This window comes from Tauraco erythrolophus, chromosome 5 (assembly GCF_009769465.1).
Source record: "Tauraco erythrolophus isolate bTauEry1 chromosome 5, bTauEry1.pri, whole genome shotgun sequence".
Lineage (NCBI taxonomy): Eukaryota > Metazoa > Chordata > Aves > Musophagiformes > Musophagidae > Tauraco > Tauraco erythrolophus.
In genome coordinates, this window is record NC_141469.1 from 73,512,750 (window position 1) to 73,526,272 (window position 13,523).

At 35.4% G+C, this 13,523-nt stretch overlaps 1 protein-coding gene across 3 annotated transcripts in view; it reads left to right on the forward strand.

The window, feature by feature from the left end:
* CCSER1 (coiled-coil serine rich protein 1) overlaps positions 1–13,523 on the forward strand; it is a 677,421-nt gene that overhangs the window by 374,875 nt on the left and 289,023 nt on the right. The window lies entirely within an intron of this gene.

Sequence of the window (13,523 nt, forward strand, 5' to 3'; positions counted from 1 at the left end):
AGCCCCGGCACTTTAGCAGCCAATTGTTGTGAGTGCTCCTGAACCTGGAGTTGTTGCAATGAGGAGAGACCTTGGATCATGCGTGTTGGAAGCCAAAGTCCAAAGGGAAGAACAAAATCTCTCTGGCAGAAAAAGAACAGAGATTCTTAGTCATTCTGTAGCAGGGAAGGAAAGGACCAGAAAACATCTCACATAAGGAATAAATAGATCTACTAGGAGAATATGTGAGTGGAAAGGAAAGAATGCAAAGGTGGTTATCTCAAATCTAATGCTGATGAAGAAAGACAAGAGGAGATTAACTTAGCTGGATAGAACTGAGAATTTTGCTTCAGAAGTTTCGTTTTGTAGTGTTTGGGTCGTATTCTTCGCTATCCTGATGATAAAGAAGTTGTCTGGGCAATTTTGTTTGACTTTTTTATGTTTTGTTTTGGTTTGGGTTTTTTTTGTCTTTTCCCTATGAAACTTCCTGGTTCATATCAGTAGTGGAATAGACTGCACTATTGGGTTACTATCTATAGCCAGGTAAAGATTACACATACCATTTCCAGCCTAAGCAAGGAAAGCTTCAGTGGTACCACCTGAGCCTCTGGGAGACCAGCCATTGGGCTAAAGGTGGTCGTTTGGATGTAGTCCTCTTATAACCTCAGTTTTGATATCCGCTGAGACATTAATGGTCCCTTCATGTTGCCTATTTCCTTTGCTGTGTGTTTTGTGTGTGGGTACTTTGGCTAGGTGTCTGTGTGGTGCGATTTCCTTCTAGTTGAGAGTCTATGTAGCGACTGCCATCAGGACTGATGAATATAAAATAAACAACTAATGGAACATTATAGTCTGAGCAGCAGATAAAACTTTGCAGATGAATGGAGCTGAGCTGACTATATCAGACCAGATGCCATGGAAGATCTCTGTAGTGTGTCAGGAGAACAAACTAAGACTAGGATATAAATTAAATGCACTCAGAAGAACACAAATGAGGAAAATTTATCTATTTGTAATGTCTACCATAGTCCCTGTGGTAGAATTGGAGACTTAGACTGCCAAAAACAATTAAGCCTTTCACAGGTTTGGTGCGGTTTTGGCACTTCAAAAAAATAGTGTCTGTCTTTCTTCACTTTCACTTGTGTGCAAATTCTGATAGGAAAGCAAATGCTGCCTCTCTAAGTGATGCTAGAAAAGTCAACGTATACAGAATAAACTGAGCATCTCTTCCTAAAAATGTTGAGCACTGCATCACTTTTCAAGAAGTTTGCCACTCTTTTGACATAGAGTGATGCTTGTGAATAACAAGTCAATTTTGACTGCAGTATTTCTTGAATATATAGCTAGGATAACCTGAAAGTTTAAGATGACCTACTTGAGAATTTCTGTGGAACTCGTGAAAAACTCAGCTATCTTTCCATAAAAGACAAGATACATCTACCAATTCTGATAATATCTATACTTTGAAATTATATTTTTTCAGTTCTGTTTTATTTTTTACTTTTGTATTTCATGTTTTATGCAATTTCAAAATAGACGTGATGGCCTACTGTAAATGTATCGTTGAATTCGGAGGAATGAGGCTTTTTGTTACCGTGAATGGAATAACATGCCCTAAATGCTCAACATGAAGACTGCAAACCTTCTCTGATTATCAAATATGCAACAATCTAAACCAGTTTGTCAATATACACCTGATTGAGAGCTCAGTGATTTTCTGAATTGTTGAGTCTGTTGAGTCAGGTTCAGTTACAAGAAAATGTATAGGAAACTGGGAAACAATGGATTGATGTCCTAGTAGAAGGAAAAAACCAAACACAAACAAAAAAACTTTGTCAGATTTACGTTCTGCAAAACCTGTTTAATGAACAGAGCAAAATGGGATTTTTGCCTTATTTGATTTTGTTAAATAAGCAATAAACAAAAATGAGGGCTGAGCTTTTTGCACAGCTTATGCTTGATGATGGTAGGTGCTGTCTGGGTTACAGTGGTTCCTAAATCCATGGATATCTTGTTACAGTGGACACTGCAGGAAGTTTCTGAAGAAAACAGAAATCCAAGTAGCAGAAGTCTGGTTAGAGGCACAGGTTGTTACCCTACTCCAGGGTGTCACAAGTAAATTCTAAATTGCTTTTGCCACTAGTTTTAGAGGCTCTTGTAGACTTTCTTCTCACTTCTGCATTAATAAAATGCCTGTTTCTTTAGCATGTTTTATAACTTTCGTTCAGTTTGAAATTTTGAAAATTAATACAAAGAGTTGTATGTTAAAATAAGTTGTTTAGGGTTTTTTTAGATTAAACAGATGTTTGTTGTTGTATTCTAAAGGTGTTAGCAAGTACTTATCCCTGGATATTGTTGTGTGATTTCTAAATATTTATAACTCAAGTTCAAACCATCCACTGAGTGTTTGAGTGTTTTTATGATGATATAAATAGTATTAGTTTTGACAGTCTATTTTTTTTAACATGACATCATTTTACATTGGTAAAATCACCAATGGATTATAACATTGACTTAGTACTTTCTCACTGTACGTTGCCATTAATTTTGGTTTACTGAAGTGTAGCCTCTTCCCTTCCCATCCACAACCCACCACCTAATCATAAAATACACCCTTATCTGCCACATTAGTCTTTGTTTCTGGTAATCTTTAATTTTTTTTTCCTATGTTTTTAAGTATTCCTGATTTAAGCTCTGGATTCTGGATCTTCAAAGTATAGTCAGGTTTGGATTTGTATATAAAAATATGTAGACAAGGCTTATTTTCCAAAGTCTATAACACCGTGTAGACTATTTTTATAATGTCCAGTTTGAGAATATATACCATTGTTAGACCACGTTGCAAACATTACTGAAATATAATCACAAAGATTACCATTTTCTTTGAGCTTACATTAGTTCACTACAAAGTTCTCTCCAATATGTGCCATTTGGTAGCTTTTGCTCATTTTTATTTTTCCCTCAGCTCCTAGTTTTACAAGCTTAACTGAAGGAGGGGGATAACTCTACACGAAGTATCTTTTCCTTATTAAGCAACAAGGAATAACTGAATGTTATTATAAGCAACCAGTTTTCCTGTCCATTGAAATAGTGTGAGCTGGGTACTTGGGAGGCTGTTATTGCACTATTTCAAAACAGGGTGGATTTGGTTTAGACTTTAGAATATGAAATAAGAAAAATTGTACCAGGTCCGTGCAAGGGTTTATCCAGCCCTTGAGCTGTCTGTCTCCACTGGCAGCCACAAGCAGATTCTTGCAAAAAAGCTGGTACATGAAAGCACGTGATATTTTCCTCAATGCTTTCCCAGTCCAACACTTTGCAGTTCAAGGAAGCTCCTGATCTGCTTGTAACCTGTTAATTTGTTAACTCCCAAAGTATCTCTCCTGCTCACTTAGCTGATCCAATTTTACAATGGTTGTAGTCTTATACCTCCTACTTCAGCCATTGGTTGCATCTTTTAACAAGCCCAGTTTCAAAGTGCATTTGTTTCAAAGCTGACTTTATTGGTTTACACTTAGAGATCAGAGGGAGCCGTTGGTCTCTGGATTCAGCTCTCTTCTGGATCTTTAAAGCATACTATAGGATGTAGCATGTGTTGAGAAAGGAGGCATCTTCCTAGGGAATGCTGGCTTGTCTAAAAGCAGTGTTTACAAACAAATCCATTTTTGATAGTAGGTACACATTATGAGCTGAAAAAGCACTGGGGCAGCATTAAAGAACACTTGTAAAAATTTTAGCGCAAGAATTTTATCAACAATAATGTGCCAACAGGCTGATTATGAGCCAATAAAGAGGGTTTATTCGGTACATTGAATTTATATTATGGTGTAAACTGACTATTAATGTTTCTCAAGTGCCATAGGTTCAACTTTATCTCTTTTTCACTTTTTGTTTTCTAAGGCAAAATTAGAATTTATTCCTGTTTTGTATGAAAACTCTATACGATAGTATCAGAGTATCTCTTTAGACTTGTATAACATAATTCTTATGCTTTTATGAATATATTATAGTTTGAGTTGTTATTTCCCCTCTTCAAACAGTTTTATGTGACAACTGGTTGTGGTCACGATTCTAAGTCATCTTTTTGATTCCATTATAGCAATAATCAGAGGACCATAGCAATGTATTTTACTTATGATATATGTCAGTGGGAAATAAAGGTCTAGTCACCATTTCCTTAGTGAGAGATTGTATTTTTTAAAGGGAGAAAAAAGGAGACATTTTTTCAGTACTCTTTAATTAAGATCCTGTAATGCTTCTAGAAATAGTAAGAAAAAAACTCTCTGAGCCTGTTTCACTGTAATTCTACCTGCTCTGCTTTCCCATACAGTCCCTAAACATCCTTCTGGCCTCCTGTTTCCTACAGAAATTTTACTTTTCTAACTCTTTTGCTTGGACTAGTTAGTGTTGACTATTGTATTAAAAAAATATTACTGAGAAATAGATGGACAGGCAATCTGATCACTTCCAGTGCGTGCACATGAATATGCACGCTGAACAGGCTGCATATGAGTGCCGGACAAAAGCAAATGACATAGTTGTCCTGTTCTGGCAGTGCTAAACCCAAGCTGATGATTGTATCCAAAATACTTGCCAACACGTACAGATAATTTATTGAGTAATTGGCATTGTGTGACACAGGGACAGCTCAAAGAATGGCAGGTGTGGGTTGTTTTCAGTATTGCTAGGTAAATTTACAGTGATACAGGGATCGTATGTTGTTGATACCAGTGAATATAACTGCAGCCTTATTACTCACAAAGACTGGGACGTGGTTTTCGTTGATTTCTATAGTGGCAGCAGTTATTTGATTGCTATGATTTGGGGTTTTTTTCTATCCATTTGACCAACAAATGATCAAAATCTGCCCCACGCAGTCGTTGCTGGGACAACTTGAAAAGGACTCTTTGGTTGTGTTTGTAGTATACGCTTCTAATGACACAATCATGAATCTCATTGCTCAGGACAGTGATCTGTAAAATTATTGTAAACACTTAGCTGTGTGAGGTTTAATTAATGCCAGAAGCCTTCAATAAACATCAGTTGCAATTTGGAATGTGCTGAGTTAATGATTCCTGCACTCTGCCTAATGCACGTGCCGTTAAATCTGTGTGTAAAGTGGCTGGCGCTGACATTAATCACGTCTCACGAATGTCCCTGCGTGCGCAGAGGGAAAGGAGACCGCAATCCAACAGAAACATTTGACAGGCAATGCACTTAAACGTCTCCACTTAGGGGCCTAAAGGACAAAATGCCTAAGGTTATCATTTCACATGGCAGGGAAGAAAAACATAACAAAAAGTTAAGGAGTGCCTTTGATAATTTTGAAATTTAATGAAATAATTTCCCTAAGTAAAATTTTGTTTTAAATGTGTTGCAGAATCCTCTGTTAGTTATTGCTACAGGATTTTTATATGGCTGTTATTTTGTAATGTGTTTGTTTAACCAGAGAGTTTTTCCTTCAATTGATGTTCACCAAAAAAACATGGAAAAAGTCACGGAAAGAAAAAAAGCCTTCCAACACAGATGTTTTGGAACAGACTGGGAAATTCTGTTCATGTACCAATCCAGAACGTGGCAGCATTCAAAATAATGTGTGCTGTGAAAGTGATAAATGTGGTTGCTCTAAAAAGGGATAAAGGAAGGAAAAAACCCAGGGTTATAAAAACTGTGTGCTTCCTTTGTTTACCAGAGTTATAGGGTTGTGTTCCTTTTCATGTTAGTGTTTGTGTGTCAGCACAACTCTGCCGTCTGAATCATGAGCATACCGACTAGAAGCGATGTTGTGGCAGTATATCTTAATGAAAGTAGAAATGCAGGATTAATTTATTTAATCCACTTTCTTGGAAGAGTTAATTCTAACTATACTATGAAAAAGGTAGTGTGCTACTCCCATGAGACAAATACTTTAAATAAAAACGTTTATATCCTCATTTAACATTTAAGATTGTAAATTTCTAACTTGTAGTTGTTTCTGAAAAAAACTGAACACAGGTTTGCTTGGCTTATAAGCAATTTAATTAGAGACTTTACATGTCTCATCTCCATTTTCAGTTAGTAAACTTAGGAAAAGCACAACTTAAATGAGGTAAAACCTTGTTATTCTTGATGATCAAGTATTTTACAGCGTGCGGGTTAACAATTGCTGTGTAAAAGAACAGTAACCAGTTTCACATCTTCAGTGGGGCTATTTAATACTGTATGGTCAAGCAAATGAGAGCTCTAACTGAAGAGGATTTCACTGGTGTCTGTGATGTCCATTGAGAAAAAAATGCTGAAATATTATGAATCGAAGGTGTTGGAGTTGGGTTTTTGAACCCAAACGTTTAGTCCTGTTTTGCAGTAATCTCGTACATAATTATACTGAATACTGCTCACCGTTGTGGACTCTGAGAAGAGTCCTGAAATTCATATCTCTCTGAGCCCAGAAATTCATATCTAAAGTGAATATATTGAAGTTTAAAGGTATGAGAAAGACTGTGTTTGTGCATAGGACATAAGACTTGGGCTGTGGATCTATGCAGCATTCCGTAAGTGTGCAGGTGACTTCATGCATGACCTTGAAAAATAAATCACCTGTTGACTGTTTTTCTTCAAATATTTGTAGGAAGATCAAGTCAATAGCGCTACTGTTTCTTTGTGTTTTGCTGCTGTAAGGCTTAGTGTCCCTACATCACAATTTCTGCATTATCAAACTGGGATAATATTGTCTCCTAGACTTGTCTGTTGGATGTCTTCCATTTTGGGACAGGATTGTATTTGTCTAGGTGGTCCTAGCAAAGCTGTAGCAGTCATAATCTAAGGACATATAGAATCACGGGTTGAGAGAGAGCTAAATCTTTATTAGACAAGCTAGTGTAAGACTTAGGATGTCTTCTTGGACTTCTGAATATAACCATAACAGAAATTAAGACTAGCAACACTGCTTACTAAAAGTTCAAAACTGTACTTGCAGAAATAATTTCTGCAGGAATGACTACACTTGATGTGTCAGCCTTTCGACGGTTTTCGTGGCTGCACTACTGCTTGTTTTTTCTTCCTTTTCAATACCTTTCTTTTTTTGTTGTTGTTGTTGTTAGGAGAAAAAGGGTGTTAAGATTGGCATCACTTGTGGCCGTATTATTCATTGAGTGTGACCATATAAATTTTTTTATTGTATTGCATTATTCAAAGCATGCATGGCCATGTCTGGGCTGTATATGAATATGTGACTTGTGATTTTTTTATTTCAGAGATTTGATGACTAGAAAAATTTCCTTTATATTTTCAGTGATGTGTGTGCATAATCTTATGTCTTACAGTAGTATTGATTTATTATGGGTAACATAGTCAGTAAGAATTGCTTGCTATACAGCTTTACTGAATGAGTGAATGACAGTAATAAACAATAACCAAATGTTGCTTTAAAATATAAATTATAAATTGTAATACCACCTGGAAATTGAGTCTTTTACTTTCTGTTGATGCAAAAGATAAAACAGGAAATAATTAATCAAGATACATTTCTTTTTTGAAAAAATTCCCCTAGTCCAAGAAATGCAATGTTATTTTTTTAATATAGCATGAACAGATATCTGCCATTGTTTAATGCTATAGCTTAAAGCATCTTCTAAAGATGCTTTTAAAAAATAAAGTTAAAAGCTCAGATATGTTTACTAAATCCTCATCCTGAAATTATGTGGTGGTCACACGTCCCTATAAACATTTAGTTTTAATTTTGCAATACATACACAAGTGGTAATGGTAATGTTTAGGATGCAGCATGGTCTGGTCAAATAAATGGGAGTCAGAGGATACAATTGTTAAAGCTCTTTTCCTGTCTGGCATTCATCAGCTCAGCGGACTAGGAGATTCACTTCTTCGTGTTTCCTGTTCCTGATTAGTTAGCCTGTGCTCTCAAAGCTTGGAGTCTTCTTTTTATTGGTAAGGTCGTACAGCACTTGGCAAAACAGAATTTTTCTCTTATAGAGTTTGAGGATGTTAAGTTTAAGAAAATACTTGGGATTATAAGGATTTCAAAACTTAAGAAAAAGTCATAGTAATAAACTTCTCAGGCTAGGATCTAGTAAACCTTTGCGTTACTGTGAGTAAAGATAGCTGGCATCGCTATAGTGGGACTTGCAATTCTATTAAGATTTGCAATCTTCCTAAATATTGTTCATCTTCTAAAAGTGTCACACTTCCTCGTAGCTCTTTGAAGTTTTTGTTTTGTTTTTTTTTTTTTATTAAACGTATTCAGACTTTGACAGTAACTAATTATTAAAGTATTGCAAGCTACTTGGAGACAGGCTTGTCTTAGTCTTTTGTGATTCACACCTGAATATGTGTTTTAATAGAAATCAAAGCAGAAGGGGACATGGTCTTTCATTCCAGATGCCGTACTTAGCATATGCATGGGACTTTGCTTTTGTGTTTTTCAAAAACATTATAATATAATGACTGAAAAACTATTTTGGTTTGTATAAGAGTCCTATGTGAAAGCTATGAAACGTTCACTGAAATTCCATATTGTTTTGGTCTTTGTTGTTTACAATGGTTTGACAGAACTATAACCCTCATGGAAACCTCTAATTGGGCATACCTGGGTACATTCCCACCAAGTTCTCCCTTGTTTTTCTCCATAATGATTGGGTAGTCCCCTTGGGGATGGTTGCACCCATTCACCACTGTGACTTCAAAGTAATGCCTTAAATTTTGTTGTGGCTTTTTAGCACCTTAGTTCTTAGAACTTTATCTGTTGAGTGTTGGACCATGCTGTAGCTGCTTTCTTAGCCTGTGCTCAAAAGACAGCTGGGCTCTTTGCTGGGCTTCACAAAGCATTTTCAAGTGTGATGTGGTTCAGCTGTACCACAGCTGATCACTAGAGTTATGCTATATATGTTATATTTTCTTCTCAAACTGAGATTCAAACCAATAGGGACTCAATTTCTATGGAAATAGCTGTCATATAGTCAATTCTGTAGCTTATTGTAGTCTGCAAATTAGATAGAATAGATGTTGGAGAGCAGTTTTTTTTATGCTACTTGTTATCCCCTTGCTCTCACTACTTAACTGCTGCTGTTGGTTAAATTTAAACCCAAAGCACATCAGAATTAAAAGACTTAGCATTTTTATAAGTCTTCTGAAGAAAGGCTTTTCTCCCTGAGTTCTGTCACAAACATAAGTTGTTATTTGCAGTGGGGTAAATGCCTGAAGCAAGGGAAGCAATTGCAAATAAATTGTAAGTCTGACTGCAGTGCTGATGCAGACACTCGTAGCTGTTTTGAATGTATGCTGAGAGAAAACCCACACAAAACAGTTTTGTCTTTATGAGGTCATACAATAATCTGTACAGACTATAGGAGTAACACAAAAAGTTACGTTGTGAGATTTTTTAAATCTAAGTAAGAATAAAGGTGAAACAGCTGTTAGAAAAAAAATAATCTTTGATATGTTATCAACTAGAAAAAATAGATTCCTTGATGAAAGCCACACTGTACTAGCTAACAGACTTCTGATTCCTCCAGTACTGCTGGAATGGTAAGTTTTGCTGTTTGATTTAGTATGACTGTTTAAGGTAATTTTCAAGCATTTTCTTTTTGGAATTTGCAATTAAACAAAGCACCACAAGTGGTCACCGTGTTGTCACTGATGGGGAACTGGGTAAGAGAATGGTCACAAAAAATAACTTTCACCTGTTTACAGTCAAAGCTATGAAAATTGTTTTAATGTTCAGAGAAGGAATGTTGTAAAAAGCCAGTCATATGTACTGACGCCCTAAATATGTGTAGTCTGGTATTAACTGACTCCACTTTTTGTCTACTAGCTGTCTTTCAGTGGAAAAGACTAACCCCATTTTTAACTTACTATTTTATCTTATATTTCACTTACCTATTTTATCTGTAATGTTTTTACACACATATGATGAGCTGATGCCTGCTATCTTCCTATTTCAGCACCTCTCAGTGACTTATTACAAATGTAGTAACAAAATAATACGTATATAAATAGCGACACTCTTGTACTATTGGTGGTTTGAGATATAAACAGCGTGTGAACTTACGCCCATGTGGAAGACTGGCTTTATTGATCATGGTCTAATACTTTTCACTAGATACTTCAGTTAGTAATCTCAGTAATTTAAACAACAGCAAATGATGGAGAAAATGTCCTTCCACATAGCTTCTAGCTCTCTTCCACCAATACACACACATACAGCAAAGAGGAGTTACGATGAATGTTGCAAGCAACATTGCTGTGAGTTATCTGACTTAAAAATCACCAACAGCTCTTCTTGCCTTTTCACTAATGAGGATGAAACCAGGGAATGAAAATTTTTCATGCTGTTATCCCTGTCACCTTGCAAGTGTACTCTTAATGCTATTTGTTTTAGTCAGAGGGAATAGCAACACACAGAAGAGTAAGAAAAGGTGTTCGTTTATGCTCTGTTTTTAAAAGTGGCCTTGGAAGTACTTTGTTTGTCTGATTTTAAAAATCTAAAAGTATCTCATAAATAAATTATTTGGTCCCTTCTTGGTCTTTAGAGAGATTCCTTTCACTGGACCTCTAAGATGCTTAGGGGGCCAGACCATATGATGTTACAAGGAGAGGCAAAGGCACCTGTTTTGTTTACCCTGAAAAGAAGGAGGATAAAGAAGGAACTTTTTTTTTTTTTTTTGCTGTCTAATATCTTACAGAGAAGGTGGAGCCAACTCTTCTCAGATATGCAAAATCAAAAGACAGAAAACAGGAGGATGGGCTACTTAATCTTCTGTGATTCTATGAAGTATCTCAAACGAAAAATGGGAGCATTAAGGAAGCACCTATGCTGCATTTTGACTTTCTTAAAATCCTTACATTTCAACATAGACTTATGAAAAAGTTTTTGGAAGCTTTTAGTAGTTGAGAAGGTGATACGGTGCAGCATATGCAGTTAGTACTATGAAGACTGGGTCATGTATGGAGAAAGTCACTAATTATTCAATTTCACTAGGAACCATCTGAAAGAAGGTAACTTTGGTGTTTCAAAATGGCAGGCAGGTCTCGATGAAGTTTCAATACTTGAAAAATTGCTTTAAAATGTCACTTTATAATAGTAACTGTCTCTAGGAGTAGTGATGTGATGGCAAATTAAGGAGTATATGTCCAGGTAACTTCTTTGTTATGAATTGATGTTAAAGCGTGCTACTTGTAAAGATCTTGTATTTGGCTGATTTGCTATAATTGAGAAAAAGGGAAAGGTTTTTACTTCCGAAAGTCCTTTTCCAGTATCTGGGCACCTGGAAGTTTGTCAGTCTTTCTCATTTGCTTTCTTAGTTAGCTTAATAAAAAGCAAATAAAAAGGATTGCCTTCCTTTTCAGATTGTCTCTTGCTTAGTGCCACAGGCTGTTGCATTCATGGCAGCACTGCTGGGTTGCTGCCTGTTCCAGTGCCGAAGACCAAAGTAACTGTGTGGACTCAGACATATCAAGCAGCATACTAGGCAACACATTTGCAGAATCAAAAGTAATTGATACCTGGACATCAGTTCTTTTAAAGCGACTAGTCTTAGTAAGATTTTTTAAAAGAAAGTATTTGGGCAAAGATGCAAATCTCCTGGAAGCAGTCTTTGTTCCTTAGAAAACACAACCTCCTTGCGTTGGAGCTAGGAGCTGGGATTCATGTCTGGAGTGTTGTCCTGTACATGCATAGGAACAGTAAATCTGTGGCCAAAAGCAGACAGTTTTGTAAATATCTAGCAGATGTTGCCAAATATTTACAATAGTTTATTATGTAGTAAAAAAAAGTCTGTTTATACTTTTTTTTGGTGTAGAGTAGGTTTAATATGATTTTTTATGTGACAGTTTTACAGAAACAGTTACACTGAAGTTTCACATTTATCTTGCTTTGTATAGTATGCTATACTTTATAGATTTAAAATTCACATTGTAGTGTAACTTTTTTTTTCCAGCATTTTGCCACCTTAGTTCATTATAAAGTGCATTGATATAATCAATGCAGCATGAAATTATATTTAAAGTACCAACTTATAATTTTAATAAGTGTTTTTATACTGGAAAGAACATTTTATAGTTGTTTTTGATATCTAATACCTTTAATACTACTAAAATTATTTCATAAACAAAGGTATGTCTTTTGGAACAGCTACTTTGACAAAAAGAATTCTAGAAATAAAGTAGTGCAAGTTAGAGAAACATAACTGAGATAAAGTTGAATGACTTTTAAGTGTAAGTAGCCTCTTCTAGTAGGATGCTGTTTCATGACAAACTGTAATTTGTCTACATTACCGCATGAAAAATATTTACCTCCAGGATTTTAAACTTTTTGCAGATTTTTGCTGCATCACTGGAAATAAGATAAAATATACTGTATTCTTATTACATTTAATAATTTTGAAAATAAGTAATTCATACTATGAATATTGTGTCATATCAACACAATTGAAAGTATTCTTTTTGTAGAGTAAAGAGAAGATACTACTTGTCAACATGGATATGTTTAACTTCTTCTGGTAAAGATGATAATGTGAAATCAGAACTTGGATGATTTAAAAAGGAATCTCACTGCAAATACACAGTTAAATGAGTAGCTCACAGAAAAAAATGGTTTGGTTATTCCAACCTTCCTAGCTTTCCCAGTTAATTGGTTGCCTTAATGAAGGTTTTGATTTCTGGTTTTGTTTGTTTGGCTGGTTGTTTGGGGTTTTTTTGTTGGTTTTTTTTTGTTTGTTTGTTTGTTTTTCCCCAGTTACTTCAAAATATATATTTGTGAATCCACAGAGAAAGTATGCAAATGTTAAATTTGATCAGATACATAGTTTAATACTGGTTTTGATCCAATCATAGTGTTACATGAACATTCAGTCTCTGTGAATGTCTGGGTTTGTAACTAGAAAATTTATGGAGCTTCCGAGCAGTAAAATGTAATTGTCTAAATAAGAAGGTAGATATATAACAATGTCTGTTTTCTAAACGTGTAAAAATGCTGTGGGCAGTGGACTAGTAAATTCAAACCTTGAGAAGATGAAGCTTTTCTGTTGGAACTGAGATTACCTTTGCTATGAATTCAGTTTTAGCTCAGTAGTTACATCAGCAAGTTTGGGCCAACTGTCTCATACCAATGAAGTGATCAGTCTGAATTCAACATGCCTCCACCCCCATATTTGAAGAGTTGAAATACAAGAGATAGAGTCATTTAGGTGTTTTCTTCTTCCTGCTGTTTACACGCTTTTGGCCAAAATTCACTTAACGTGGTATGTGCATATTGCCTTGAAATGAATAACATTTGTTTTTTAAAATACATAGAGGATATATTTATAAAGGAAAACACAACTCAGAAAATAGCTGAAAATAATAACATTTCTAAGTCTTTATTTCAGTAAAAACTGAGTTTCATTCAACTGTAGATTCAATTAACTTGAAATTCAGTTTACACAAATTCTGTTTTACTTTAATACATATGAGTAACATTGTAGGTCTTGAGGAATTTGAGTCAAAAGTAAGAATTTTCTATGGATATAACTGAAAAATAAAACTGAATCAGTAGATAGGAAACCATAAATCAG